General features: G+C 47.0%; 1 pseudogene; it reads right to left on the bottom strand.

Moving 5' to 3' along the window:
- Positions 1-302: 302 nt before the first annotated feature.
- On the bottom strand, positions 303-846 carry LOC112322421 (probable ribosome biogenesis protein RLP24 pseudogene; annotated as a pseudogene).
- Positions 847-14,008: the final 13,162 nt, after the last annotated feature.

Raw genomic sequence — 14,008 nt, 5'->3', positions numbered from 1 at the left:
GTTTATTTTATATATCACTGGCCATGAATTTTGTCATTAAATACTACATAAATGCTGCCTAATGCCATTAACCAAGTGGCAGGACCATTTTATGTCTGCGATTCACTTCTGTGTTTACAGAAGTTTTATGATTTACATATATGTACATCTATCAGTGAAGGTTTAACATTGAGAAGCAATGTAGCATCCATAATATCTGATGTTTTGCAGATAGCAATGTAGAAGAGATGTATTTTTATTCACCTTTTCATTTGAGTCAGCTCATGTCAAAAATAAATCAATAATTTAGACGTTCTTAGCCTCTAAAGGAGATTTTCCAGTGTGCTCATAGAAATGGTCAGAGTAAGATTTTCGGAAACAACTTCCCTATCCACTTCCTGCTGTAATGTCTGTGCCATTTTATTTTCCACCAGCTTTCCTTTGCATGCAAAAAGGGCCAAGATGAGACAAATGTTTTTGTTTGACTTGTTTGATGTCCTGAACTTTCCATGGTTCTTTATTTTTCTTCAACCTGTTCATTATAAATTTAGCTTGGCATTTCTGTTTGATCTCTTCGACTCTCTCTGGTCATAGCCTCAATAGGTTTATTGCACAGCTCTGCCTGGTATTTGACCGGTTCCTTTCAACGTTTTTCAAATTCAAATGAATTATTCACTGTAAGCCTTTACCAGTTGTTTTACGGAATGCCTTAGTCCACCTGCCCTTGCAAGAAATGAGCTTCTTTTAAAAATTTTTATGACACCTGGTTTTACAGAATCTGAACACCTTGCAATCGTTGCAGACTAACACCACGCCATGGCTGGGGTATATGGGCCCTGAACGGAAATAACACTTCTTGATAAACATGTTGAACCACGTGGGGACCCACCACCCAAACGCTGAGCTTGAAAGGAACACAAGCTCAATTTATCATTAAAAAACAAGAAGAGGAGGGGGAAATGGATGGAGGTAGAGATGAAACAAAATTGGCCCGACCTTAGTAATTGTTGAAGCTGGGGATTTATTATCTATTCATCTATTTTTGTACATGTATGGCATTTTTCATAGTAAAAAGTAAAAAAATCAAAAGGAGGGATGGTAAGAATTTGTTAGAAAAATGTATGTGCACACAGTCATGCACGGCTTAAAGATGGGATTATGTTCTGAGAAATGAGTCGTTAGGCGATTTCACGCAGCGAACATTATACACTTACATGTAGACTTATAGCTACTTCTACTGTAATTGTGTGGTACACTTTTATATGACTGGCAGCACAGCGGGTTTGTTTACGCCAGCATCACCACAAACACGTGAATGTGTTGTTCTACCTTATGACCGCTAGATGTCAGTATGTGATAGCAGTTTTTTAGCTCCATTAAGATCTTAGGTGAAATGTGGTGCCTTGGCTGACCGAAAGGGCCTTAGAGGGTGCATAACTGTACTTGAAATTTAATACCTTTTGTAATAGTTTATATTTACTTTTCTTTACATGATTGCATAATATACAGAGTGAGATACATTTTTCCCCACCATGCCCCATTTCGACTTTCCAAAAATTCTCCAGTTCATATTTAAATGTTATATAGATATTATATAAATTTTCTGGGTGTGTCACGGGGTGAGTAAGGATGAAGAGCCGGGCCTCAACAAACATCCAAAATCCTCGCCAAAGGCAGCTTTGGCGGACCGTAGCCAGGGCTCCAACAGGGCGGGAACCCCTGCCCCCGGCCCGGGCTGCAGGGGGATGAGAAGTCCCGCCTCCCCAGCAGGCCGCTGGGCCCTCCTTTCTCTCCTCCCTCCAGCTACAGGCTGTGGTGGCGACCGTGCACAGACTCGCCCGCCTAGCCTTTGCTGGGCTTCGGCCTCCCCGTGTGGGGGAGGGGGTTGGGAGGAGCCGAACCAGCGGGGCAGCCTGAATTAGGGCCGTTCCAAGCCATCCAGGGAGAGGCCAGAAAGCTTTTTTCACCGAAAGGGCTTCCTTAGATTCCCGCCTCTACCCTTGCGAGGGGAACAAGTAGCAAGCCCACCGCGCTGGGACACACAGTCCCGGGGTTTGAACTCCGGGGTTTCGGGAAGTGGGGAACCTCGGCCCCTCTCAGTCACACTCTCCAGCAGCGGACCCCGACCTTCATGGTACCAGGGACCGGTTTTCCCACGAACGGGGTAGGAGAAGGTGGGGGGAGACAGGAGGTGGAGCTCAGGCTTGGGGGGCAGGAAGCGGAGCACAGGCGAGCTTCACTCGCTCCCCGCCCACCTCCTGCAGTGGAGGGGCGGGGGGTGGAGGGTGCCGAGATAGGAGGCGGAGCTCAGGCGAGCTTAGGCGGCCCGGTTCCTAACAGGCCACGGACCGGTACTGGTCCAAGGCCCGGGGGCTGGGGACCCCTGTTCTCCAGGACCCCGTCACCCCCAGGCTCCCTGCACGGTCGAATCCAAGCCGGGGCACCGCGCAGATGACCGAGTGCTGGTGGCGGCCTTCGAGGACCCCCGGGGGGGGGGGGGGGGCCTTAGTCGGGTGGGGGAAGGGAGACGCGGCTTGGGCCCTGCGATAATGGCCCACTTCTGCCATCTACAGCCCGAGTTTCAATCTTGTTGATCCTGTCCTCCCTCCCTCAAGATGGTTGGAATAACTGATACGAGTGTCTCAGGCCTGAAAACCTCCCTTAGGAAGCCGTCTTTCCTTCCAAGAATGCCAAAAACCGGCGGAGGGACCGGAGAAGGCGGGAGGAAGGCAGGGGAATGGGGGGTTGAAGAGGGAGGCGGGGGAGAGGAGAGAAAGGAAAGGGAGGGAAGAAGAAAGAAGAGTGAATTTCATTGGCTCGTCGCAGCCGCAGCGGAAGATGCTGACACCCTAGATTCAGCCCCCTTCCCGGTTCCCCACGCCGCTTGCGCAGCCGCAAATGAGCACACAGAACACGCGGACTAGAACATAAACAAGGTTCTTTTATTACTTCTTTTTTTTTTTTTTGCACAATCATTAATAAGTAAACTGCTGCAACGGGGGAAAAAAGCAAGCAAGCAAAATCCTAATATGCTCTCGGTGGCCCTTTAGTTATATAAGAAGGAGAATTAAGGCTGGTTAGCGGTAAAGAATCTTTCCAATACCCTGCCCCAAATCACAGCCCTTGAAAACCTTGAATCAAAAGGAAAAGCGCAGAGAGCTCAATTACTGCTCCTGGAGCATGACTAGCACAAGTCACAGAACTAGGCCCAGCTGAAAGCCACCAGGTCTAGGCACTTCCTAACCCCTCCCCCTCTCCAACCCCACTTCCCTGTAGGGATGCGCTCCAGGCAGCTTCCTTTGTACGACTCACCAAGGCTAGAGTTGCTGGGGCAGGGAGAGAAACCCCGTCTCAAAGTAAGGGGCCCCCAGCCCCATTCCCCAGGAATTTAGGATTATAATGGAGAAAGGAAAACAGTGTCTATGAAGAGCCAGAGACCATTCTGTGTAACTGGAGGCGCTGTGGGAGGCTGTCGGCCTGAGGAAGCAGAGGAGGGAGGGAGAAGGGGGGAGGAGAGAGCGAGAATAAAGAGATAGCATAGAGAGGAGCCGGCCACAGGAAATCTGCCTCTGCTTATGCTCCCTGAGGCCCAGTGCAGCATTCTCCTATCTTCCATAAAATAATCTGGTTTTCTGGTTCACCAGGCACCTATGACCTATAACCTCCTCCTTCTGTTATATGTATTCAGTGGAGCTCTAAATAATATGCCCTCGAATTAAAGCTTTCTTATGTTACTTTCAAAAAATAGATTTTATTTTTTAGAGCAGTTTTAGGTTCCCAGCAAAATTGAGAGAAAGGTACAAAGATTTCCCATACACCCTTGCCCCTACACATGCTCAGCCTTCCCCATTATCAAGATCCTTCACCAGAACAACAATAAAAAAATAAATTAAAAAAAAAAAAAGATCCCTCACCAGAGCAGTACAGGTACATTTGTTACAATTGATGAACCTACATTGACACAGAGTCCATAGTTTATCTCAGGATCCACTCTCGGTGCTGTGAATTCTCTGGGTTTGGATATGTCTCATACAGAGCAGTTTCACTGCCTTAAAAATCCTCTGTGCCCCACATACTCATTCCCCCCTCTCCCTTCCCTCCAGCAACCAGTGATCCTTTTACTTTTTCCCTAGTTTTGTCTTTTCCAGACTGTCGTATAGTTGGAATCATACAGTATGTAGCCCTATCAGATTGGTTCTTTCACTTAATAATTCATTTTACTTTTATGGTAAAAGTTTTCTCCTTGTGTTTTCCCAATCCTTCTCTCTCTTAGTGTACACAGTATATAATACCCTCCAGCTGAAGGAAAAAAGCTTATTGCAGGCCTACAAATCAACAGTAATCAAATGGTTTTTTTTTTCCTTTGGGAAAAGGAAAGCGAACATTTACTGAGTATTGAAAAGTAGAAATCCCAGCACCTTTGATTTCAGCCACAGTACAACCTGTGTAAATTGTTCTTCCAGAGCAGGGATGTAAAAAACCCAGCAAGGTGCGATCTAAAAAAACAAACTAAGCAAACAAGAAGAAAAGAGCCCTGGCTGCCGTGGCTCAGTGGATTGAGCACCAGTTTATGGACCAAAAGGTTGTTGGTTCAGTCCCCAGTCAGGGCACGCATTGATGTTTCCCTCTCTTCCTCCCTTGCTTTCTCTCTAAAGGTCAATAAGTAAAATCTTTTTTAAAAAAAGAACAGAGACAGATCTGTGGATATGGAGAGCATTTTCATGGTTGCCAAGATGGGAGGTGGGTATGAGGGAATGGGTGAAGAGGTGAGGGGATTAAGAAGCACAAATGGTAGTTACAGAATAGCCATGGGGGTAAAGTGCAGTACAGGAAATGGAGTAGCGAAAGAACTTACATGCATTACCCGTGGACATGAACAATGGTGTGGGGATTGTGTGCGGGAGTGGGGGACACTGGGTGGAGGAGGGCAAAGGGGAAAAATCAGGACAACTGTAACAGCATAATCAATAAAATATAATTTTTTTAAAAAACCTAGGAAGGTTGCTCAAAAGAGTGGCTGCTTCACCCAAGGATGGGCATGACCCTGAGGCCTGCCATCCATGGAATCATCCTGCAGGCCGCCTTCCCCCGCTGCAGCCCCTCCACCCCATCCCAACAATGTGGTCCCATCTAAAAAGTAAGAAGAGCCCAACAATGCTCTGCATTGAGGCAAAACCCTGGGGGCCTGTTTCCAGAGCACCTGCAAAAACTCACCTCCCCCTTATTCCTCTGGAGGTCATGATCATTGTGCTACTGGCCTGTGTTTCCTGGAAATAATCGCCACACTGTCCCTGCTTTCGTCAGCCAGAATAACAACAGTGAACAACAGCAGCAGTTGACATGTGTCACTAATTATATGTCAGGCACCTTGCTAAGCACTTTATATTTATTTAATCCTCCCAGACTTATGAGGTAGGTAATAGTCATATCCCCCATTTTATTTTTTTAAATTTTTATTATTTTTAATCCTCACCTGAAGATATGTCCATTGATTTTTAGAGAGAAAGGAAGGGGATGGAGAGAGAGAGAGAGAGAGAAACTTCAGTCGTTTGCCTGCGGTACGCCCCCTGACCAGAGATCAGACCCACAACTTTTGATGTATACTATGACACTCCAATGAACTGAACAACCCAGTCAGGGCCGTATCTCCCATTTTATAACTGAACGAGCTGAGGCTCAGAAATATTGTTACCTGTTCAAGGTCACAAAGCTTAAAACTGGCCTAAATGAAGATTTGAGGCCAGTCTAATTCTAGAGCTCAACAGTTAACGACTACACTGTGCTGGGGAAGATATTAGTTATATATTGCTGTGTGACAAATTACTCCATAATGAATGGCTTAAAACCATGAACAGCCCTGGCTGGTGTGGCTCAGTGGATTGAGCACTGACCTGTGTGAACCAAAGGGTCGCTGGTTCGATTCCCAGTCAGGACACATGCCTGGGTTGCAGGCTGGGTCCCCAGTGGGGGATGCAGGAGAAGCAATCACACATTGATATTTCCCTCTCCTTCTCCCTCCCTTCCCCTGTCTAAAAATAAATAAAATCTTTAAAAAAAAACCCCAAAACCATGAACAGTTATCGCACACAGTTTCTGAGGCTCAGGAACCTGGTTGCCCTGACTCAGGGGGTCTTGTGGGGAAGGCTGCAGTCAAGCTGTTGGCAAGGGCTGCGCTCTCCCAAGTCTTGACCCGGCTTTCTGGATGTGCTTCTAAGCTCATTCTTGCGGCTGTTTGCTGAAGGCCTGGTTTTTTTTGCCACGTGGTCTCTCCATAAGGCTACTCAGAACAAGGCTCCCCATGGTGTGAGTGATAAGGGGGAGAGAGAGATAGGTATTAAGAGATAAGCAACTTTGCCTTTTACGACCTGGTCTCAGATTACTTGCATATCATCACTTCTGCCTCATTCTGTTCTTTAAGTGCAGTCTGCACTGCACAGGAGGGATTACACCAAGGCACGCATACCAGGAAGCAGAGACCACTGCAAGCCATCTTGAAGGCTGCTTACCACAAGTATGAAGAAAAGCTAAACAGAAAAGCACTTTGCCCCCAGAAAAATCTAAAACCTGCTCTTGAGGTGACAGCAAAAAGTTACCCAGCCCCATGCAAATGCTGGGCATCACTCAACAAGCCCTCGCCTTTTCTCTGACACATTTCACCAGGCGCTGTGGAGACAGGCAGAGTCATCTAGAACATGACCTTTGTGAGGGACCGGTTCTCCATCTTAGAACCGGTTGTCAGGCTTTCATGAATATTTTTAACTGACTGATGCTAAAGAAGTAAAAGATGCACTCACTGCTCTTAGAAGGTTAACCTAGTTTTTTAAAAAATCTTTTTTGAGGGGGTGGGTGCCGAAACTTCGATGTGAACCATAAAAAAATCTTGATTACATTTTATTTAGATACTTTTTGTGGTGAAGTATACAAAACATAATGCTTACCACTTTAACCATTCTAGGTGTACCATTTAGCGGCATGACGTCCATTGGCATCATTGTGCAGCCATCACCACCGTCCTTCTGCAGAACTTTGTTATCACCCCAAAGTGAAAAACCGTACCCGTTAAACGCTAACTTCTCATTCCCACTCCCCCAACCCCTGGCAACCACCATTAATACCTTCTTTATCAATTTGACTACTTTCAGGACCTGATACAAGTAGAATATTACAATATTTGTCCTTTCACTCAGCACAATGTCTTCAAGGTTCATCCATGTCAGAATTTCCTTCTTTTTTTAAGGCTGGATAATATCCTGTCGTGTGTGCAGCACACTTTGCTTATCCATTCATCCGCCCGTGGACACTGGGATGCTCCTGCCCTTTGCAAATAAAGCCGCTATGAGCATGGGTGTGCGCATTTCTGTTTGAGCCCCTGCTTCCTACCCTTTGGGGCATCTACCCAGAAGTGGAATTGCTGGATCACATGGTGATTTTTTATGTTTAATTTTTTTTGAGGAACCAACCTAATTTTAACCATAATAAATGCTACCAGTTCTTGGTCGCCTGTGCTCAGCCCTTTGCACGCTTTATTTCCAACCAACGCTGCAAGGTAATGTTGTTTGCGTGTTTCAACAGATTGGTCAGCTTCCTCAGTCTCACACCACTAGTTGGGAGACAAAGTCAGTACTGGTGGACCGTTTAGCAAGGAAAATGGCTATGAGTCCTGTTTAATAAAGCACGTTCAGTTCAAGAAAATTTAGGTCACAGAAGGTGACCATCTATGGAAAGGTTCCTGAAAGGACGTGGTGAACCAAAGTTTGAGGATGTTCCACGATCAGGCATCCGGTAGGAAGCTAGGATAATATTTGGCTGCAGAAGGCACAACCTTGCCTCAAACCCTGGGTGTCTGTGTGATTCTCTCAACTGAGCGTGCCTGCAGTGCCATACAGGATTCCAATTTGCCAGACACTTTTTGAGTACCATCAACCCAAGAGGCACAGCGGCTTGTATGGAAGCCTTGACAGCAGAGCTAGCACCTTCTCTGGGTCCCCTCAGATCTGGCCAATTGCAAGTTACTCAGCAATTGGGTCAGAGCAGTCCGCTGGAGTGGGCTGTGTGTTGCCTCTAAAATCCAAAACGACACTAAACATTGTGCCTCTTCCTGGATGGTAGGTGGTACAAGGTGTTTCAACTTATCTTTCACTTTAGAAGTGACATCCCACTGGCTCCCTAGAAACTTCCTCAGAGTGGTGGGAATTTCTAAAAGTGAACTGTGAATCTCATTTTGAACAAGTGATTAGAAGAAAGGCGAGTGACTGAAGGTGACACAGGATAGTAACAAGATAGGAAAATTCCTTGACAAGTGACATGAGGGAAACTGAAACAAGATAGTTAAACAAGGCTTTGAGCAATTAACAGCCTGCTAATAAATCACAAGATCTTTTCTTCCCTAACCAAGGACACTTAGGAGCAAATGGTTTACACCTCTCCTCCCCAACCAGAGAGTGAGTAACTTAAATCACCCTAGTCAGGGAGATACATAACAGAGCCCCAGCTGCTGCCACTAGTGCCAGCCAAACCGCAGAACAGATGAAGTCAGGGGAATAAATAACAAAAACCCAATTAGAGCTAGACAAACCCAAGATAAAAGTAAAGCAGTGAAGCTGACCAGAGAATGATCCCAAACTCCCCTACACTCATTCTGATGCATCAGGACGTCAAAGTGTACAAATGGAAAGCTGATGAACGTTCTGTTGAGTCCCTCCCCTGAGATCTCCCCTAAAACTCTTGCCTTAAAAAAAAAAAAAGGATAAAGACCCTAAGACAAAGGATGTCAGCACGCTCCCTCTTGAGTATGCCCGTACCACCCCCTTTCCTCAGGCATGTACTTCTGCTCTCTTTCTCCTATACTCTAAGGGTCCCCATGAAATTTGCAACCAGGGAAGCAGTGGGCAGCAGCAGCTTGTCTTGGGCTAGCCCCCTGAACCTGTCTCCAGGGCCCTCCTTTTACCTCTGTGATTTGTTCCCTGAGTCTGTGCAGCCCAGCGTGGCTCACTTCTGTTACCATGACTTCCTTCCCAGAGTCTAGGCAGCCCCGTCTAGGCTCACTCATGTTGCTGTGATCTTGCTTCCTCTATCTTAAGCCTTTCCTTTGTTTCGCTGTTCCCATCTTTGTTTTAAAAAGATTTTATTTATTTATGTTTAGACAGAGGGGAAGAGATGGAGAAAGAGAGGGAGAGAAATATCAATGTGTGCTTGCCTCTCACGTGCCCCCAACTGGGGACCCAGCCGGCAACCCAGGCATGTGCCCTGACTGGGAATCGAACCAGCGACCCTTTGGTTCCCAGGCTGGCGCTCAGTCCACTGAGCCACACCAGCCAGGGCTCACTGTCCCCAGCCTTAATAAACGTACTCTCAAAATCAGCTGGGCTCACATTGTGAAATCTTTCCTGCACAAAGTCAAGAACTCGGGCATTCCAGACTGAGCTGGGGCAGACCCACCTTGGTCCTGGTCCCTTTCCCATGACAAAGGGAAAGCATGGCATGCTAGCCAGAGTAAGGGCAGGGACACTGTGACACAAACAAATAAATGATAAATGATTTACAGGGTTGCTGTATGAAGAGAGCAAAGAAAGTCATAGGTAAGAGACTGCAAGACAGAAGGGAAGAAGGGGAGAGACGGCAGAAGCAGAAGAGGTGGCAGAACAGGACTTGGTGAGCTTTTGTGTGTACACTCTGTATGACAGCAAATCCCACCGGGCATGTATGTCAAGGGTCTCCAAGACCTCCCCCAGTTCGAGAATTCACCGGGAGGGCCCACAGGATTCAGAAAATAGTTGTCCTCATGGCCGTGATTTATTACAGGCAAAGGACACAAAGCTCAATTAGCAAGGAAAAAGACACGTGGGGTGAAGTCCAGGGGAGACCAGGGACAAGCTTCCAAGAGTCTTCTCCCTGTATGGGAACATATATGATACACTTAATCCCCCCAGCAATGAGTTGTGACAACACGCATGAAATGTCACCAACCAGGGAAGCTTGTTAGAGACTCAGCGCCCAGGGTTTTTACTGGGGGCTGGTCCCGTAGACATCCTCTGCCTGGCACGTACCAAGTTCCAGACTCCCAGAAGGAAAGCAGGTGTTCAGCTCAAACCATATTGTTTGCATGAGCAGTTATGGCTCAGAGAGCCATCCTCATCAGGTAAGGAATGCTGGGGACCCTCCTGAAATCCAGGTTCCCAGATGCCGGCCAAGGGCCAATCTTGGAAGCAGGCCCTTGTAAGGATAAGCAGTCAGGCCTGCTGTGTGAGCCCCTTTCTGCACAACGCGCATCCCGCAGGACTGCTCACACGGGTCCATGAGGGAGGGGTACTCACAGGGTGTGCATCACAGTGCTGTTTGTGGTGTCAGGGACTCGAAGGCAATCTGGGTGTCTGTCCTGGGGACATGGCTCAGTGGGACGGAGGCACACTTGGAATATCATGCAGCAATTAGAAGCATAGTAACAGGAGTGGATCTGGAAAACTTAGTCCTTAGTGAAAAAAAGGTAACAAATGACACAACCCAACACAATTAATGTAACTTCAAAATATATGTGTACAGGTGCCATTTATCTAACTATCAAAAGCAGGAAACCCAGCCCTGGCTGGTGTGGCTCAGTGGATTGAGTGCCGGCCTGCGAATCAGGGGGTCACAAGTTGGATTCCCAGTCTGGGGTACATGCCTGGGTTGCAGGACAGGTCCCTGGTTGGGGGCATGGGAGAGGCAACCACACATTGATGTTCCTCTCCCTCTCTTTCTCCCTCCCTTCCCCTCTCTAAAATAAATTAGATCTTTAAAAAAACCCAAACAAACCAGGAAACCTAATCTTTGTTGTTGGAAGCCTGCATACAAATTACCTTTGCAGAGCTGGTGAGTGACTCCAGTGAGGCGCTGGGTGGCACTGGTCGTGTTATCTTTCTTAAGCAGGGAGCTGGTTGCACAGATGTGTTGAGTTTGAGAAATTTTACCCAGCTGTGCAGTTATGATGTGTGCGTGTTTCTGTATGTATGTTGCCTGGCTATACAACTTACATTAAAACAAAAAATATGTTTCATGAAGAATAAGAATACCAATTTTGCTAGAGTATCTATGAAGGAAAAGACATACATTAAAATGATTGCCTATCAGGGAGAAAAGTGGGAGTGGGGAGCAGAGTTAAAATGAAGTACACACGTGTGTGCGCACACACATACACGACGGGCCTTCTGTGGATCAATATTGTTTATATGCCATAAACAGAGGAGCAGTAATTTGAAATATGTGGCCCTCTGCATCTAAGGTTAAAAAGAAAAAAGGAACGATGCAGAAATCTCTACTTGTGGTCTCATCGCTCAGAGGGACCCACTGTAGAATTTATTTCTTTACAGTGTTTATGAGTCTGTGTCCATCTACCCAATTTCCTAAGGCATTAGCGACTCCCACCCCCACATCCTCCCCAACCCCAGGAGCTCTGGGGTTTGTCTGGAAGGGCTGAGGTCCCAGAGGGCCCTGCAGCCCAGCTCCGGAACTGCAGGACTGCTCTGGTCAACACTCCCCCCGCTGAGTGATTTAGTGAGGAGGAAGCACACTCTCTAATCAAATCCTCCGGAAAGACTTAAAAGAGCTTTGCAAGTTCTCACACTTGAGCTGCATCCGAATCCCCTGGAGAGCTCATTAAAGCACAAAGGGCTGGGCCCCACCCCCAGAGTTTCTGATTCAATAGGTCGAGGGTGGGGGGAGATTTTGCACTTCTAACCATTTCCCTCCTGCTGCTGCTGCTGCACCTGGAAGCTCACCTTGAGAACACTGATGCCACCAAGGAGGAGGCAGAAAAGTATAGATACTGGCCATTTGTTCCAGAGCAAACCTCAGCCCTGGCTGCTCTCTCACCAGTGGTGTGGCCTGAGAAGTGGAGCTAATTCCACAGACGATGGAGATACGTGGGCTTGGAGACCTGGACGCTCAACTTCTGCAACCGGCCCCACCCTCCATCCTGTACCAGGGATGAGGGTCTGCGTTTCAGCTGACAACCTGGGCCATAGCCAAACTCACCAGGGTAGCTCCAGGGAAATGTGTGTGCATCCAAAAAGAGGGTTCCCGGCAAGGGAGACTGGGAATGTCCTTTTCTACCTGGGACATTGCTATCCCCAATAATATCGAGGCACTCTTGGTAAGGGGGAACAGAAGAAGGGGATTGGTTAGGCATGTCTACCACTTTTGGTAAACTTCCCACAAAATAATTTGGTTTTCCAGGTTCCTTTTCTCAAAGCAGGAAGGCCCTTAAAATGGGGAACATGGATATGTAAACTTTGGTTGGTACTAAGGAACATGTCCTTTTTAAAATATATATTTTATTTATTTTTAGAGGGGGGGTAGAAAGAGGGAGAGAAACATCTGTGGTTTGTGAGAGAATCCACCTCCCTCAAGCCCCCAACTGGGAACCTGGCCCGCAATCCAGGCAATGACAAACTTGGTTCTCAGGCCGGCACTCAATCCACTGAGCCACACCAGCCAGGGAAAGCACCTGTCCTATAAGTAAATATAGTGACGTTACTGAACTGAATGAGGGTTCCCCAGCCTGATACACAGCAAAGCCGAACACTGAACATCGAGGTTTGCAATGAAGAAACTCAAGCGGTTTTATTTGCAGGGTGCCAAGCAAGGAGAAGGGAAAGCTATCACTTAAAACCCGAACTCCCTGACGGCTTTTAATCAAGGGTTTTAAAAGGCAAAAACTGAGGGTTAGAGGTTAGGGGAAAAGGATGGTATGCGGAAGCACTGGTGGTGCAGGTTTGGATGGGAGGGCTTTGGAACGTGGCCATTTATGGTAAGTGGTTTCAGCACCAGCTGGTCCTACACAATGGACCCTTCGTTTCTGAAAGGGTTCCGGTGATCAAGCTGTGGTCATGACCTGGTCCTTTGGTTCCATAAGAAGGGCAAGACTTTGGTTTTGGATGCAGCTGAAAGTTCTTTCCTTTGCACGTGCTTCCGCCGCATGACTTGTGGTTTTGGTCTCTTGTCTCTAAAAGGCAACTCAGTATCTTGTTAGAAACAGGATGGGACCATTTTGAGCTGGTTCTGTGGTTACAGTGGCACCCAGCCTACATATCAGTTCGGGGGACTTTGGAAATTCCAAGACAATGCTCAGATTGATGGTAGTGGTCTAGGAATCCATTCAGGCTGGCAGTCCTGGAGCCTGGAGTCCAGCCCCTCAGCTGTGCCAGATAGCCTGGCCACCTTCCCAGGGCGCTGCCACAGAGCAGAGCGCCCCCACTCCTTGCCGGGTTGCCAACCTGTACTCCTCCCTCTGCTCCCTCCCACCCACTCTAAGGGATGCTCCCCCTCCTGTGCTCCCCCCCAGTCACCCAGCAGGACATCTTCAGTCAGCCCAGACTTTCCCTGAAGCCTGGAATGAGGACTTGCCCAGAGCAGCTCAGTTTGGGCCCTCAAGAGCCCCTGGGGACATCCTGGCTGGTGTAGCTCAGTGGGTTGGACATGTCCGGCAGACCAAAACATCACCGGTTTGATTCCCTGTCAGGACACAAGCCTGGGTTTCGGACCAGGTTCCCAGTTGGGGGTATGTGAGAGGCAACCCGTTCATGTTTCTCTCTCTCTTTCTCCCTCCATTCCCCTCTCTCTAAAAGTAAATAAATACAATCTTAAAAAAATAAAGAGTCTAGTTTTCAACAAATTTATGAGAATGAAAAGAACCCAATGTCATTGCAGTTGCACGTACCTGTGAATACACTAAAAACCATCGACTGTACGCTTTGAGTGAGTGAATTGCATTGTGTGTAAATTATGTCTTAATAAAGCTCTTTAAAAAGTGCTTCACCATTTTATACTTTACACTGAATCTGATTTTAATAAATGTGCTCATTTAAAAAAATATTAATCAATATTAAACAATTATTGTGTGGTATATCCACACAATGGAAAATTTAAATATTGATGTTGATAGTCACTAAAATTTACTGAAATTTAAGTTGTCAATGGTTGGCTTAAAGAAATTATTTCTAAGGTCGAAACTAAATTCTCTCTCTCTGAAAAAAACCCCACCTCAAATGGCGCT

This window comes from Desmodus rotundus, chromosome X (assembly GCF_022682495.2).
Source record: "Desmodus rotundus isolate HL8 chromosome X, HLdesRot8A.1, whole genome shotgun sequence".
Taxonomy (NCBI): domain Eukaryota; kingdom Metazoa; phylum Chordata; class Mammalia; order Chiroptera; family Phyllostomidae; genus Desmodus; species Desmodus rotundus.
The sequence above is the reverse complement of the archived record's forward strand: the minus strand, read 5'-3'. Positions and strand labels throughout refer to the sequence as shown.